Source organism: Panthera uncia, chromosome D2 (assembly GCF_023721935.1).
Source record: "Panthera uncia isolate 11264 chromosome D2, Puncia_PCG_1.0, whole genome shotgun sequence".
NCBI classification, from domain to species: domain Eukaryota; kingdom Metazoa; phylum Chordata; class Mammalia; order Carnivora; family Felidae; genus Panthera; species Panthera uncia.
This window is the reverse complement of record NC_064818.1, coordinates 66,495,607-66,510,531: the sequence shown is the minus strand read 5'-3', so window position 1 is coordinate 66,510,531 and position 14,925 is coordinate 66,495,607. Positions and strand designations below refer to the sequence as shown.

General features: G+C 40.1%; 1 pseudogene; it reads right to left on the bottom strand.

Moving 5' to 3' along the window:
* The window catches only part of LOC125933160 (rhomboid domain-containing protein 3-like), a 57,448-nt pseudogene extending 45,757 nt beyond the window's left edge, over positions 1-11,691 (bottom strand).
* Between the last annotated feature and the right edge of the window lie 3,234 nt (positions 11,692-14,925).

The following is a 14,925-nucleotide window of genomic DNA, read 5'->3' as shown; positions in this document are numbered from 1 at the left end:
CCTGCTTCAGATTCTGTGTCTCCCTCCCTCTCTCTCTCTCTCTCAAAAATAAACGTTAAAAAATTAAAAAAGAAAAAGAAAGAAATATCTGTGCAATGCCTGGTTAAGCCAGCCACTGGTGCTAAGCACTAGGGTGGATACAGACATGAATTTCCCATGAAGCTCTTGAGGCTTAAGTCTCAGGGTCCATCACCTGCATGGCCTTGGGAGGAGTCCTAGCAATGTCCCATGGTCACTCTGCATTTTTCTCTGCAAAAAGGGCTACCCAAATTGAGTATGCCTTTGTATGAGTATGCCCACAAAACCTATGCGTATATTTGGGTATATTTAAGAACAAATCGATAAGAGAGAGTCTCTGTCCTCTAAGATTAATGTCAGCAAGTGAAAAAAAAATAGCATAAGTACAACAAAATAAGTAGACCCCAAATATAAAGCAGTCCTTCCATTTTCCCACTGATAATTTTTTTTGGTGAATTTTAATCTATTCGTGCTTAGAGATGTGGTTGGAATAATCAATATTTCATTTCTTACTTTACTTACAATAGGTATTTAAATTCATGTTACCTAATATAGTGATCCAGAAATATGACTTTTTCTACTCTCAAATTTCATGGAATAATTTGATTCAAACTTTTCACATGCAACTTTGACGTCAATGTCTTAATCATCACTAGAGTCCCTTTTTGAATCATCTAGTAAAGTTTTCTTGCATATCATATTCACTGCTGACTAAGTTGTTTCAACTATAGCACTGTTTGATTCTGTGCATAATTCTGTCACTGGAAATTTTGTCCTATGCTACTAGAACCCACTAACAGAAGAGCATGCTTTTCATTTATCCTATAGATGTATATTTGGGAATCCCACAACTTATGACGATGGATCTTTTTTTAATGATGTTAGAAATATATTTTTATAATAGACATTATTTGCAATGGTGAAGACTTTCCTCTGAAGAATACTCATTAAGTCTGTGTTGAATCCCTGCTTCCGCAGATAAATTTTATAAACATCAAACCCTAGTACTAAGGTTATTTTCAGTTATCAGTGATCCTCAGACCTAGCTGTACATTGGAATCACCTGGAGAACATTTGAAAAACACAGATGCCTGGATCTACTTCCAGAGGTTCTGATGTAATGGTCTGGGATGCAGCTTGCATGTGGAAATTTTTAAAAGTTCTCCAGGCAATCCAAATGTGCAGCCAAAGTCAAAATCCATTATGTTCCCCAAGCAATTCTTTGCTATTCAAAATCAAATAATTGGGAGAAGGACAGATCTTAACATAAGAGACTTCATAAGGACTTAAATATGAAATAACTACTTTTTTCTAAGTGATGGTTTGAAGAAATATAAATGTCACTTATATAGATATACGCACAATATAGACATATATGTATTTTATTCACACAGATGCAATAAGGAACTACTTTTTGAATATGGTGAATTTTTCCTGTTTTAAAAGTTACCCTTGTTAATTAAATACAGAAAAGGTCAGACTATCTGTTCTGTTTGAGGATTCAAGAAGAAAGATATTCAGATATGACGTCAGTTAGGAGAAACTGACATCAGAGAATTTTTTTGGGCAAAGAGTGAAGATTAATGTAGACACAGAGATTAAGGAGAGGCAGATGTACCAGGCAAAGGAAAATGAAAATGTAATACTCTAAGTCCCCCCCAAATATGGTGTCTTTGAGGTGGCAATTAGAATTTCTTTTAAAAAAACAAAGACAAATGTTTTCTTGATGAACAAAGCTATGTGTCTGGTTTTAGAGATAACGAGCACTTCAGGATTACTTATTTGGTAGCTTTTGGCATGGAAGTATAGACTAACATCTAGAAATGATTGTCCAGTCATCAAGTGTGTTATTTACTGCTTTACTCATGACATAAATGCAATTTTCTACCTGGACACTTGTGACTTAATGGGTAATGACTTCCTTTGGCCATGGTATTTTACATTCTTCTTTCCTGCCCCTTGTTTGGTTTTGTAAGATCAGTTAACAGCAAATGATTCAAAAAGCAAAAGTTGATCATCCTAAATATCTAAATTGAGAAAGTCACATCAAGCTTAGTCTCTACTCCTAATATGACAGCAGATGTTTCTGGTTGAAATTCACTTAGAAGAAAAAAAAATAGAAAACAAATACTAAGATCTGTGTATTGATTTTCTTTGTAAGAGATAGAGATAAGAAAAGAATAAGAATGAAAGTGGGCGTGGTACATGATGAAACTTGGTTTCCGACTCAGTTGACTTCATCAGCAAAAAAAAAAAAAAAAAAAGGGATAAAGAACAGAGTTCAATCTTTGAAAAGATAAACACCTGAAACACAAAGTCATGTACATTTGTAAAGCACTTAACATTTTTCGAAGTCTTTATGTGCACAGTATTCTTGTTAGTTTAGGAGATGTGTATCAGACAAGTATTGTTATTCCCATTTCCTGGAAGAAATAACAGGTCAGAGAAGTTGAGTGACTTTTCCAAGGTCACGGAGCAGGAAGAGACCTAAATCTCTCAAGTCTCAGTGCTCTTTTTATTACCACCCAGAACAGATCCCTACACTTCATGCTTTACTTCTACCAGTAGCACTAATTTAGTGGATTCCCAGAAAGGTCACCCACCAAAAGGATGAGAACAAGTAGGGATGGATTATTTTCAATAAACGAAGAGGCTTTTCTTTAAAAAATTGTGTATACTTAAAGAAATTTTAGAAAATGCAGAAGACAAACACAAAGAGTTTACTATAGTTCTATTAATCATATATTTTCACTTAATATTTTTTTTATATCCTTCAGCCTTATCTTTTATATTTACCATCGTTATTTTTTTAATGTGAAAGCCTACAGTCTTTGACTTTTAAGATAGCATAAACACTTCTTCCTTGCTTTTATGCAGACTTTATGAATATTTAATGGCTCTATAATGGTAGCTCTCATTTATGAAGTGTCCGCCATATTCCAAGCATGATGATCTAGTCTTAGCTAGATACCACAATGACCTTATTAAGAAAGAGATTTTATAACCATTTTCCAGATAAAAAAAACATAAGCAAGAGAGCAACCTCCCTACAAGTTGTAAACTAGAAGGTGCAGCTGTGGAATTCATCCACCAGGGGTCTGTGAACCCTACTCTGCTCCACAATTTCTAATCAAGTAGATGTCCTCTGGTTTATCCAAACATTCCCATTGAGTTGAACATTTGGCTCTTTTCTAATATTGCCTATTATAAATAACACTGAAATAAATATTTTAGGACCAGTAAATAGGTCCGCATCATACTGACTATCTCAGCATTATTTATATTAACACTAACCACATACTAATACTAACCAAATATTTCCTTAGGATAAACCATAGAAATGGAATTCCTAGATCAAAGGACATAAACCATTTAATGTGACTTCAATGTCACCCCCTCAAAGGTATAATTTTCTTTTGCAAGAAATTTATGTTCCCCGCTTAGAGTCCCATCTTACAGTGCTTTTGCCTACGTCGAGGTTTAGGTTAATAGTTCCTTACTTTTTCCCCCTATTAAATTACAGATGAAAAATATTAACTAACTTTTCATAGTTGCATTGAGATGTAATTGATAGAAAAAAAACTGCACATATCTAAGGTATACAATTTGATGAGTTTGGACAAACACGTACACCCATGATACCATCACCATAGTCAAGGTAGTAAACATATCCATCACCTCTGAAAGTTTCCTTATGTACCTTTGCTTTTTGTGTGTGTGTGTTAAGAACCGCTAGATCTACTCTCTTAAAATTTTCAATGAGGGAGCATAACGCAAGCTGAGGGCAAAGTATAAGCTAGGACCCCCACCCCTGCAGGTGGGATATGTGTGATATTCCTCTCACACTCCTGGCTGCCCAAGAACAAGGGAAAGGAAAGAAAGCAAATAGTTGACTGATAGAGATCGCAGTCATGTAGGACGGGAGTCTCCTTCAGTTTACAGATAACTTAGTAAACTGCAAGAAAAAGGCAATCTTATCCATTGCCTAATCTCCAGAAACCTGTAGACTCTGTTTCCCGGAGCCCTAATATCACCCTCATCGAGCTGTAAGGGGGTATAAGTGCTTGCCATGGTGGTGTGAGAAACCACAGCAAATGAAAAATTAAATACCCTTACTGCCCACAGCCCATTGACAAGTCCTTGAAACAGGCAGTGACCTTCCTCTGGGACCTCAGCTCCTTCAATGATGACCCATTGCTAAGGGCAAAAGGGAATCTTGGCTTAACATTATCCTGGCTCCCCAGGATCCTATAAGTCTACTTTAACATATAAAAATTCCTTTGGAAACTTCCTTAACCTCAACTCCCTCAAGATATATGCTGGCAATCATACTCCAAGCTTATGGCCCCCCATATACATCTGAAGGGTCTCATAAGTGAGGTTTTACTAAGCAATAATAAGTGACATTTTTCTAACAACAGCTAGCCCCTCCAGATTCTGGAAACCTTGCTTCCAAAATTCCTTAGAGACTTACCCTGTCCCTCACCCCCTCCTAACCTGAGGCTATATAATGAGTTACCCATCACAACCCCAGTGCAGCTCTTTCTGACCACGTGTCCTGTCCCTGTGCTTCAATAAAACCACCTTTTTGCACCAAAGACCTCTTCAAAAATCTTTTTTTGGCCATCAGCTCCAAACCCCACCATCACCCCAAAACTTCATCAATACCATATTGCTAACTACAGGCACAATGTTGTACAACAGATCTATAGAACTTAACTCATCTTGTATCACTTTGCCCTCATTGAATAACAACTCCCTGCATTCCCAGGTAACCACCATTCTATTTTCTGCTGCTAAGGAGTTTGACTATTTTATATATTTTCACTCTTATAAGTGGAATCTTGTAGCATTTGTCTTTTTGTGACTAACTTAACTTAGCATAATCTCTTCCAGGTCTATCCGTGTGGTCACAAATGATAGGATTTCCTTCATATTTAAGGCTAAATACTATGTTATTATATCTATATACCACATTTTCTTTGTTCATCTGCCAATAAACATTTGGATGGTTTCCATATCTTGGCTATTGTGAATAATGCCACAATGAAACTTGGAGTGCAGATATCTCTTTAAAATCCTGATTTTTATTCTTTTGGATATATACCCAGAAGATCACCGCATGCAAAAGGATGAAATCAGACCCCCATCTTACACCTTACACAAAAATCCAGTCAAAATGGGTTGAAGAATTAAATATAAGATCCTAAACTATAAAAAATCCTGGAAGAAAATAGGGGGAAAGCTTTATGACATTGGTCTTGACAATTATTTCACAGATATGACACCAAAAGCACAGGTGACAAAAACAAAAATAGACAAGTGAGACTTCATCAAACTAGAAACCTTCTGCCCAGCAAAGGAAACAATCAACAGATTTAAAAAAACAACCAACAGAAAGGGAGAAAATGTCTGCAAACCATATATCTGATAAGGAGTTGATTTTCAAAACATATAAGGAACTCTTATAACTAAATAACAGAAAAATATGTAAATTTTCCAATTTAAAAATGGGCAAAGGACTAAAATAGACATTTGTCCAAAGAAGACATACAAATGGCCAAGAGATATTTGAAAAGGTGCTCAACATCACTAATTATTAGGGAAATACTAATCAAAACCACAATGAAAGATCACCTCCTATTTGTCAGGATGGCTATTGTAGAAGGAAAAAATCACATTTTACTTTATCCTTTTAAATTTTCAGCTGGGACTCCCATGACAAAAGACACATTAACAAGAGAAAAGTGTACAAATTTGTTTCATATGCATTTTACATGAAACAGAAAGCTTCATAAGGAAATGAAGACCCAAAGAAATGGTTAAACCTGAGTTTCTATGCTAGGTTTGATGAAGAGTTGTAGAAAAATATGAGAGGACAAAGCCAAGCTAAGTATAGTAAACTGAAGGAAATTTAGCAAGGCCTGTTCATTCAGATTCCTCCCTGTGTCCTTTTGTCTTTGTGAAATGCTTCCTTTCTCTAGGGTTAGGGAGGGTGACCTCTCACCAGAGGCTTTTGTGACCTGCTTCAGGGGAAGGTCAGAAATTTGGTCTTACATATACCATTTCTCAAATTCTTTCAGTTTGAAATATTCAGTATGCCAAGGTACCTGATGAAGTTTTGGGGTGCTGGTGGGGTGGTCTGGAGCTGACGACCAAGAAAGAATTCTTGAAGACGTCTTTGGTGCAAAAAGGTGACTTTATTGAAGCACAGAGACAGGACACATGGGCAGAAAGAGCTGCACTGGGGTTGTGATGGGTAACTCATTATATAGCCTCAGGTTGGGAGAGGGTCAGGGACAGCGTAAGTCTCTAAGGTATTTTGGAAGCAAGGTTTCCAGGACCTTGAGGGGCTAGCTGTTGCTAGGGAAATGCCATTTATTACCATTTAATCAAACCTCAGTCTTGAGACCCTTCAGATGTATATCAGGGGGCCATAAACTTGGAGTAAGATTGCCAGCATATTTCTTGGGGCAGTTGAGATAAAGGAAGTAGACTTACAGGATCCTTGAGAGGTCAGGCTATTGTTAAGCTAAGATTCTCTTTTGTCCCTAGCAAAGTGTCATCATCAGGCAGCTGGGCTTCTACAGAGAGGTCAGTCTGCCTGTTTCAAGGACTTAGTGGGCTGTAGGCAGTAAGGGAATCTAATTTGCCTTAGTTCCCCACGGCACCACGGCAAGCACTTAAAACCCCTTTCCTTTTTTCTTGCATAGCCAGGAGTGTCCGAGGAGCATCACACATATTCCACCTGGGGTGTGTGTGTGTGTGTGTGTGTGTGCGCGCGCGCGCGCGCCAGTCTGTTTGCCCTCAGTTGTCCCACGCTCCCTTATCAGTACCGATTTGGGGGCAGCGGGTCTTGACCCTCACTACTGTTATCAGAAAAAACAAAGGACAAGTGTTAGGTGGAGAAGAGGGAACTTCTCTACACCATTGTTCACAATTGGTAACTTGGTGTAGCCGCTGTGGAAACCAGCACAAGGATCCCTTTAAAAATGAAAAAAAGGACTACCATACGATCCAGCAATACTTTTGAGTATTAGCTATTTATTTTAAAAGAAAATATTCTGATACATTTTGAAAGACCTAAGTTGTCATATCAGCACTTGCCTTTTTCCTCCCACGTATACTTTTACCTCTTTTACTTAAGATTTTTCTCTCCGCTTTTCTTATCATCATGAACAAAAATTGTCCACTAACTGTCAGGCTTTATGTTTGATGATATTTGGGGACAATTAAATATGCAGTACAGCCACCGGTGTGGGAGAGCTTAAACTTTAGTTAACACGTAGGAAGAAAATTGCCAAAATAATTGCCAGAAGAACTCCCAGTGTTCTGAGGAAGGAGAGATAAAAGTTTCCTCAGCTCTTCTCTTCCTTCTCTGCCTCAGACAAGGGCACATTTTCTCCCCTCCCCCAACCTCCTTCCAAACCGCTGAGTCACGTTGCTGAATAATTATCAAGCAGATGCCCAAATTCCAGCACACGTATTTATTTATTCCTTCAGCATATTTTATGCATATGTATTTATTTTAACTGGCAGGGGGTGAGTGCTGGAAGGGTGGTTGGGAGTTCTGCTTATCATAAAAGTAAGGATTCTGGAAAACTCCTTAGTATAATAGACACTATTCACTATAAGCGGTTGTTGGAATAAACTAGGGAACTTTCCCTAGTGAAGTGTAGCCCTTAAGAAGGGCAAATTATGACAAATTCAATTGCAAATTAAAAAGTGTCTCCTAGACCGCAGGAGAAAAAAAGTTGTTGGGGGAGGGTTTTCCTGACTGCGTGGTTATGAAAGCAAGGACAGTAAGTGAGGCTATTAAGATGATTTAGCATCTCAGAACAGTCTCAGGAAGATAAACACCCTTGCTTTTACAAGAGCAGGTTTGGTGCACAAGAATCTGAGGCTGAAAAGGGAATTACCTAAACCTGGAGTGTTGTCAGTTATTTTGCAGTCATTTGGAAGGTGGTAGGGTGAGGGAGGAGGGCCAGTCGCTAACAGAAGAAGCCGGAGACGGAGAAGAGAGTCCAGGGCCTGTCCGTCTACTGGATGGGTGACGGGGTGTACGTGGAGCGGCCTCAGGAGTCAGTGATGGTGGCCAGAGGCAATGGGGAGAGGACATGCGGAAGAATTCTAGCCTGGGAGGGAAAGGGGAGATGGGAGGCAAGCCTTTGTGAGGGTGGGGCCGCCAGGTGCCCATCACAGTGCCTGGCACAGGGCATGCCTGCCGTAATTCCTGTACCCCTCATCCCTTGGTTTGCAAAGTCTTACTCATCTTTCAAGCATCTGGTTGCATGTCTTGAATCTCTCTTCCTCAAAGAAGCCGTTCCTGATCCCCTAGAGCACAGATTTGCTACCCATCCCCCTCCCTCCGAAGCCCCTTCTAGGATGCTGTATTTCCAGGACATCACAGCACATTTCACACAACATTTTCGTGTTTTCACGGTCTCATCCTCTCAAGATTGTAAACTCACCATGGCAAGAGGGTCTTACATAAGGCTTATATCCCCAAGGCTTAGTATGGTGTCTGACACATAAAGGGTTAAGAAATACTTGTTGAATAAGGAGTGGGAATTAGGAGGTGACCCACCAAGATGTTTTAGAATAGACATCCGCACAAAAATACCTTTTACTTCAGCTCAGTTTCACCATGAATGATTTTTTCATCACTTTTCTGTGTTCCAGAGAAAATGTTGAGAAAAAATAATTTTTTCAGGGTATCCATTATGGCTTATTTGTTTGATTATATAATTAAAAGTCCAATTCTTTTCCATTGGTTATGGCTAAAGGCTAGATTCTAGCCAGTGATATAAGCAATGCTATATAGAGAACTCAAGATAATGTAAAACTTTGGTGAAAAGCTAATATGGGCCAATAAATTCAGATCACTGAAGAGCTGAAATTTTTAGCACTTTATTTAAAAACAATAAGAAGGGCTCTTCTATATATCTTCACAAAATTTAATTAATCAGGCTTGAGTTAATGATCTGCATATTAGCCAAGGTCTGGACTTGAGATGCAGCATCTTTTATCCCTTAAGGTAGTTGTATACTCAGAAATGTGCCTAATTAGCTAATGGATTAGTCTCTGGCATTGACATTTCCAAGGATAAATCCTAAAAAGGAGAATAAGAAGTTTGCTGGGAAGGAGGATTGTGCAATTACACAATGTAAGAAAAAAACCTAGATCAAGCTTTTTGTAGGCATGAGATATAATCTTGTGTGCTTGTATGCTTGGATTTTTGCTTTAGTTTTTACCTATTTATTATTGTTAATCATACAATTAATCAATTCATACATTTTTGTAAATAGTCAATCAGATCAATAATTCTACAAATAGAGCCCCTTTGCCACACCAATCTCACAGGCTTCTCGAGATATAATTTTATACAGTTTGGTGTACATATGTCCAGATATTATTCTATACATTACATGTATATATGTTTATATTTAGAATTATATATTTTTGTTCACTTGTTTTTACATAAAAGGAATTATATTGTGCATTATTTTATAAAATCATTTTTTTCAGATGGCAGTATATCTTAGAGATCTATGGCAGTACATATAAATGTACCTCGTTCTTTTTCATTGCTGCATAATATTCCATGGACTAGATAAAACACTTTATTTAACTGTACTTGATGGACATTTAGTTAGTCATGTAATAAACAACACTATGATGTTTATAATGCATTGTGTACACATGGGAATATTTTTCTAGGCAAATACTATTTTAAATCTAATTGCCAATTAAATCTTGATAAACAATGTGAAATTCTTCTCCAGAAGAGGCTGTATCGATCAATTTTAGCACCAACAATAATGTGTAGAAGTCTCCATTGTCTTCTGCTCCTTATTCTTCTGCTACTTGTTCCCCTTTGTCTTCCAAATTTATGGGAGCAAAACTGATATTTCATCCTTGTTTAATTTGTATGTCTCTGCTTATAAATGAAGTTTCATATCTTTTCATATATTTCCAGCTATTTGAATTTCTTTTCCTGTGAACTACCTGCTCATATTCTTTGCCTCTTTATCTTTTTATTTATCAATAGAAACTTTTTATATTTTAACTTTTTTATATTTACCTGCTAGACTGAAAGAAAATATCTGCAACATACATGTATTATATTTTAACTTAGTTTATGTGTTTTGCTAGATAATTTCTGTACCGTCCAGTTATTCAAACTGTATCTAATTTAAAAATCTCTGCCCCAATATCTAGTGTCAATTCTTTCCTGTATGTTCTTCTTTTACATTGATGCTTTTTACATTTTTATTTCTCACTTATCTAGAATTAATTTTTTTGGCCCCCAAGAAGGTCTGGCTTGAACAGTAAACTGGTTTTTATTCTAAACACTGCCAAGGGGGAGGTGCCGAAGGGGGCTTCTCCTGCACCCTACTGTGACTCTCAGCAGAGAGGGCTGGGCTTGGACTACCTACCCATAGGCCAAGCTTCTTGTCACCTGAAGGCCTGCGTGTGCTGGGGGGACCGGAGCCCTCAGGGTGGGCAAGCTGCCCCTGCCCTGAGTCACCAGCACCTCAGTGCCCGCCTTTCCCCCCACCAGCAGTGACAGGGCACCTTCCACATGGCCTGTGGCTGCTAGTGTGACCACTGCCTGCTCTGTGAGGAAGCCCATGTGCTCCAGCCTGTAGGATGTGGGGCACGGGGAGGGACTGGTCAAGGCTACCTCCAGACCCCGAGCCAGGAGACCCCACCCCTGCCCGCCCACCTCATCCCAGAGAAGTGATGGAAGATTTAAGCAGCCAGAGCAGGGGTTCTCAGGACACGGGGCGGGCTCTTCAAGGAGCGAGGCCTGGATCCCCTCCTGCGGCATCTGCTCATCCAGGGCCGCCCACAGCAGGGTCTCTGGGCGGAAGCTGGGCCAGGCCCACCTCTGAGGAGCCCACCCAGGTCTGCTGCACAGACCCCAGGCCAGGGAGGGAGCTGGGATGAGTCTTCACTGCAGGACAAGAGGCTAAGGGTGACCATGTAAGGAGGTCCAGGGATGGCAGGATGGGTGATAAGCAGCTTGGCCAAGCCGCCTGGGGTACGAAGGAGTCTGACCAGCACCTGGCCGGGGCCCTGCCAAAGACGCCCTCCTGCATTGCCCGCAGCCACTGCTCAGAGAGCGCCAGCCACCGGGAGGCCCTGGCTGCACAGCCCAGGCCAGCAAGGAGGACTGAGAAGAGCTGTAGGAAGGGTAGCTCCCGCTGAGCAGTGGTATCTAGGCAGCAGCCATGGGGGCAGGACCGCCCCCCCCCTTGGCTGTCTAGGGCAGTAACAGGGCCAGAGGGACAGGCATGTAGCCGCAGCCACCAGTGCACTGGACACCCGGAGGCCTGCCAGCAGCACAGCTATTAGCCCAGCAGCGAGGGCGAGCAGGGCAGAGGCACGCAGGAACCGCCGCGTGCCCAGGTGGTTCTCCAGCCACCAACCCAGTGTGGGCGGGAGCAGCAGGCTCAGGAGCCGGCCGGGTAGGGCCGAGCGGCCCAGGGCGTGGGTCAGCAGCCCGTGTGCCTGCCAAGGGTCCGGCAGCAGTTCGGGGTCAAGGCAAGACTGCAGACTCTGCAGCGGCAGCAGCAGCAGCAGCAGCAGGAAGGAGTCTAAAGGCAGCGCTGGGCACAGTAGGCGGGGCGTGGGGGGGGGGGCGGTGGCCTTGGGCATGCATCGCCTGGCTGAAGGTGTCAGGGGTAGTCTTGGGGCTATGTGTGCTCAGAGCATCCTACACTCCCCCCTTCCCCGCCCCGCGAATGCCAGGTGGAGTCCCGGGCTGGGAGTCAGGACTCCAGATTCCCTGCAAAGCCCGAGAGCCCGCGGCCCATTCGCCTGGCACTGGGCTTGACCCCGCCCACCAGCAGGTGTCCCACCCCTTCCCCTGCCCCCCCACTGGTTAGTCCACAGTTGCTCTAGGCCCGGGGCCTTTCTCCTACAATTAATTTTGTATACTGTTTTAGATATGGATCTAAGTTTCCTTTTTCTCAGCTAGCCAATTGTCCCAAGTTCTTTCCTCGGTTATATGAAATGCTATCTCTAGAATATATTTACCTTTGAATTCTTTTGAGTCCCACTGATCCCTTTTTATCTACTTCTATTCCAATTCGGTGTCTTGGTACATTACCACAGCTGTATAGTATATTTTGATGTCTAACAAGCCCTATCCCCATCATTGTTTTCTTTTTCTTTAAAAAAAAAAAAAATTACGTAACATTTTCTATTCTACAAGGATTTTAGAATTAATTTGTCAAGTCCCATAGAAATTTGATTGGGAGTGCAACTAAATTTTTAGATTAATTTATGAAGAATTTATTGAGTCTTCCTAAATACAAACATGGCATATTTCTATTTTATCAAGACTTCTTTTCTGTCTCCCAGTAAGCTTTATACTTTTCTTCATGTTCATATTAGAAAATTATGCTTTATAACTAACTGTCCCTGGTGTGTAGAAATAAGTGATAGTTAGATGGAATCCATCAAACTTGCTGAATTTTCTTGAGTTCTAATAGAAAAGTCAAAGATTACCTGAGAAACTACTTACATTTTTGTGTAAATCCCAAATAATATCAGCTGTGTCTCTTTCTGTCTAGTGACTATTACTTATTTTCCATGTCTTATTGCATTATTCTAGAATCTTCATTATAATGTTCAATAGTAGTGATCATAATAGCCATACTTATTCCTGATTTTAGTAAGAATGCTTCTAATATTTCAACATTAAGTAATATGTGCATTTGAGGTATAAGTTTTTGTATATCCCACGAATAAAAGCAAACGTGTGTGTTTGCGTCGGCGTTAGTCTGATGGAAAGTGTTGGAAAATAATTAATTTTACAGTTTCCTAACCTTCAGTCACATCAATCTAACGAGTCCCCAAGAGTATTTTGTGAAGAGAGCCCGGGTTAACATATCCTACCACTCCTTAATGCCTCAAGTTGTTTTCCCATTAACCCACAAGTAAATAAAAATTATTCCCCTTTGATTAAAATCACCAGAATGGACTTCATATGTGTCATTTCCTTCTAGGTTTTAATTTTGTAACCACTTCAACTCTATGAAGCTTTAAAGCACCCTGATGTCCTCATGGCATGAGCTCCAGGCTCCAATCCCCTAAGAATCCCTCTACCACCACTGTAATGACTTTCCAATTTTTCAAGAAATCTCTTGTGCTATGTCCACATAGGCCTGACAGTTATCTCCTTGACCCCGGAGAACCTCTCCTTTCCCCATTTCCCCATTCTAAGCAGCTAGCTTTGATGTGTATATGACCTGTATTTGCAGAGGTTGTCTATCAAGGTGATTCATCTTGCACCCATATAGTAATCACTTACTGTAGCCTGGCTCTATACTAGAATATTTAGTGAATAACAAAAGCATAGAAGACAGTGCCTTCTTTCTCCAATTTTCCTACAATTGCTTGTATTCTAATTGCACAAGAAATGTAAGACCTGTTTCTGAAAGCTAGGAGATTCTTAGAGGAGGGGCATTCTTGAATTAGGTCCTAAAGGGCCTTATAGACATAGGTCAGTATTTAAGGTCTAAAATGTGTTTATTTTTTAATTAATTTATCTTCATTAGCGGCAATCTGGATTGGGACACACATTGCCACATGTCTCCCCATATTGATGCCCTCTCTGTAAATCACTTTCACATATTCAGACGCATATCCTTATCTCCTTCTCATTCACATTCTGACAGGTGCCCAGGCGGCCTAGGGCATCTCCATTCATTATTATAAAAACATTTGTCTTACCTAGAGTATCGAAGTCCCCATCTAAGTGGCTTCCCCATCTTCAATTTCTTATCTCTCCAGTCTTTCATATACACAGCTACCATCTCAAGCTTACAGAGAAACTTCAAGGATGTCAATCCACTTCTCAGGATTAATGACTTTCCGTTTTCACACTGCATTTAAAATCCTGGGTGACCTTTTCCACCTTTTTACAAAGAGCTGGTTTTCTATAATCCAACCATACATAAGTGTTCAATTAAGTCTTTACCTCCGTTCACACTGTTATATCTACTGGAATATCTTCCTCTCTTTTTATTATCCCATGGCTTAGCTCCAACAACAAAAAATTTTCTGCATTATTTCCATCTCTCATTAATTCTGCCTTTCACTGGGTTTTACAGCGATTTAAAGTATGTGTGCCAATTAAGTTACAGTGCTGTGTTTTGTGTGTGTGTAGCCATATTTCTTATCCTTCTCACCTAGATTGTGAACTCTGAGGAAGGTATTGTTACCTGTATCATTGCTATATTTTCTTAGGAGTGCTTACAATGCCTATCACACAGGAGGGCCTTTGTAAATACCTTCTGGATTGAATTGATCATTTAGATAATAAACTGAGATGATTAGAGGTCTTAAGTTTACCCATGGATTGGGTTAATTTCCATTTATAATATTTTGTCTGCATGGTCCAGAAGACTATGTATAAGCTGGTTTTAGACACTGAGTAAATCACAGTAGGAATTGTCAGCTTTTCTTACAGATATGCCTAGACCTGTCCTTGATTTTTTCTCTTTCCTAGAAAAAACTACAACCTTGTCCTTCCCTTTCCTTATCTTTAGAGAATGCCCCAGCTTCTTTCGTTCATGTTTTAATTTTAATGAAAACAAAACAAAACCCACCTATTCACTTGGAGAATCAGTTACATTTCTTTTCTTTTCAAATTTTAAGAATCCTCCATATGAGTTCCCAGAACAAGATAAACAATGTAAGCCTTCAAGGACCCAGAGAAAACGGTTTGCACCTATTTAAATGTCATTCTGAGTGTTATTTAGAGATGCTTCACAGAGGGTGGGCACTGCCAGACCATCACAAGGCTTTTACGCTCTTCAATCTAACTGTGCTTCAATCCCAGAGAGTCCCACAGCCACAGATTTGTGCTGTGTAATACCAATGAAAGGGAAA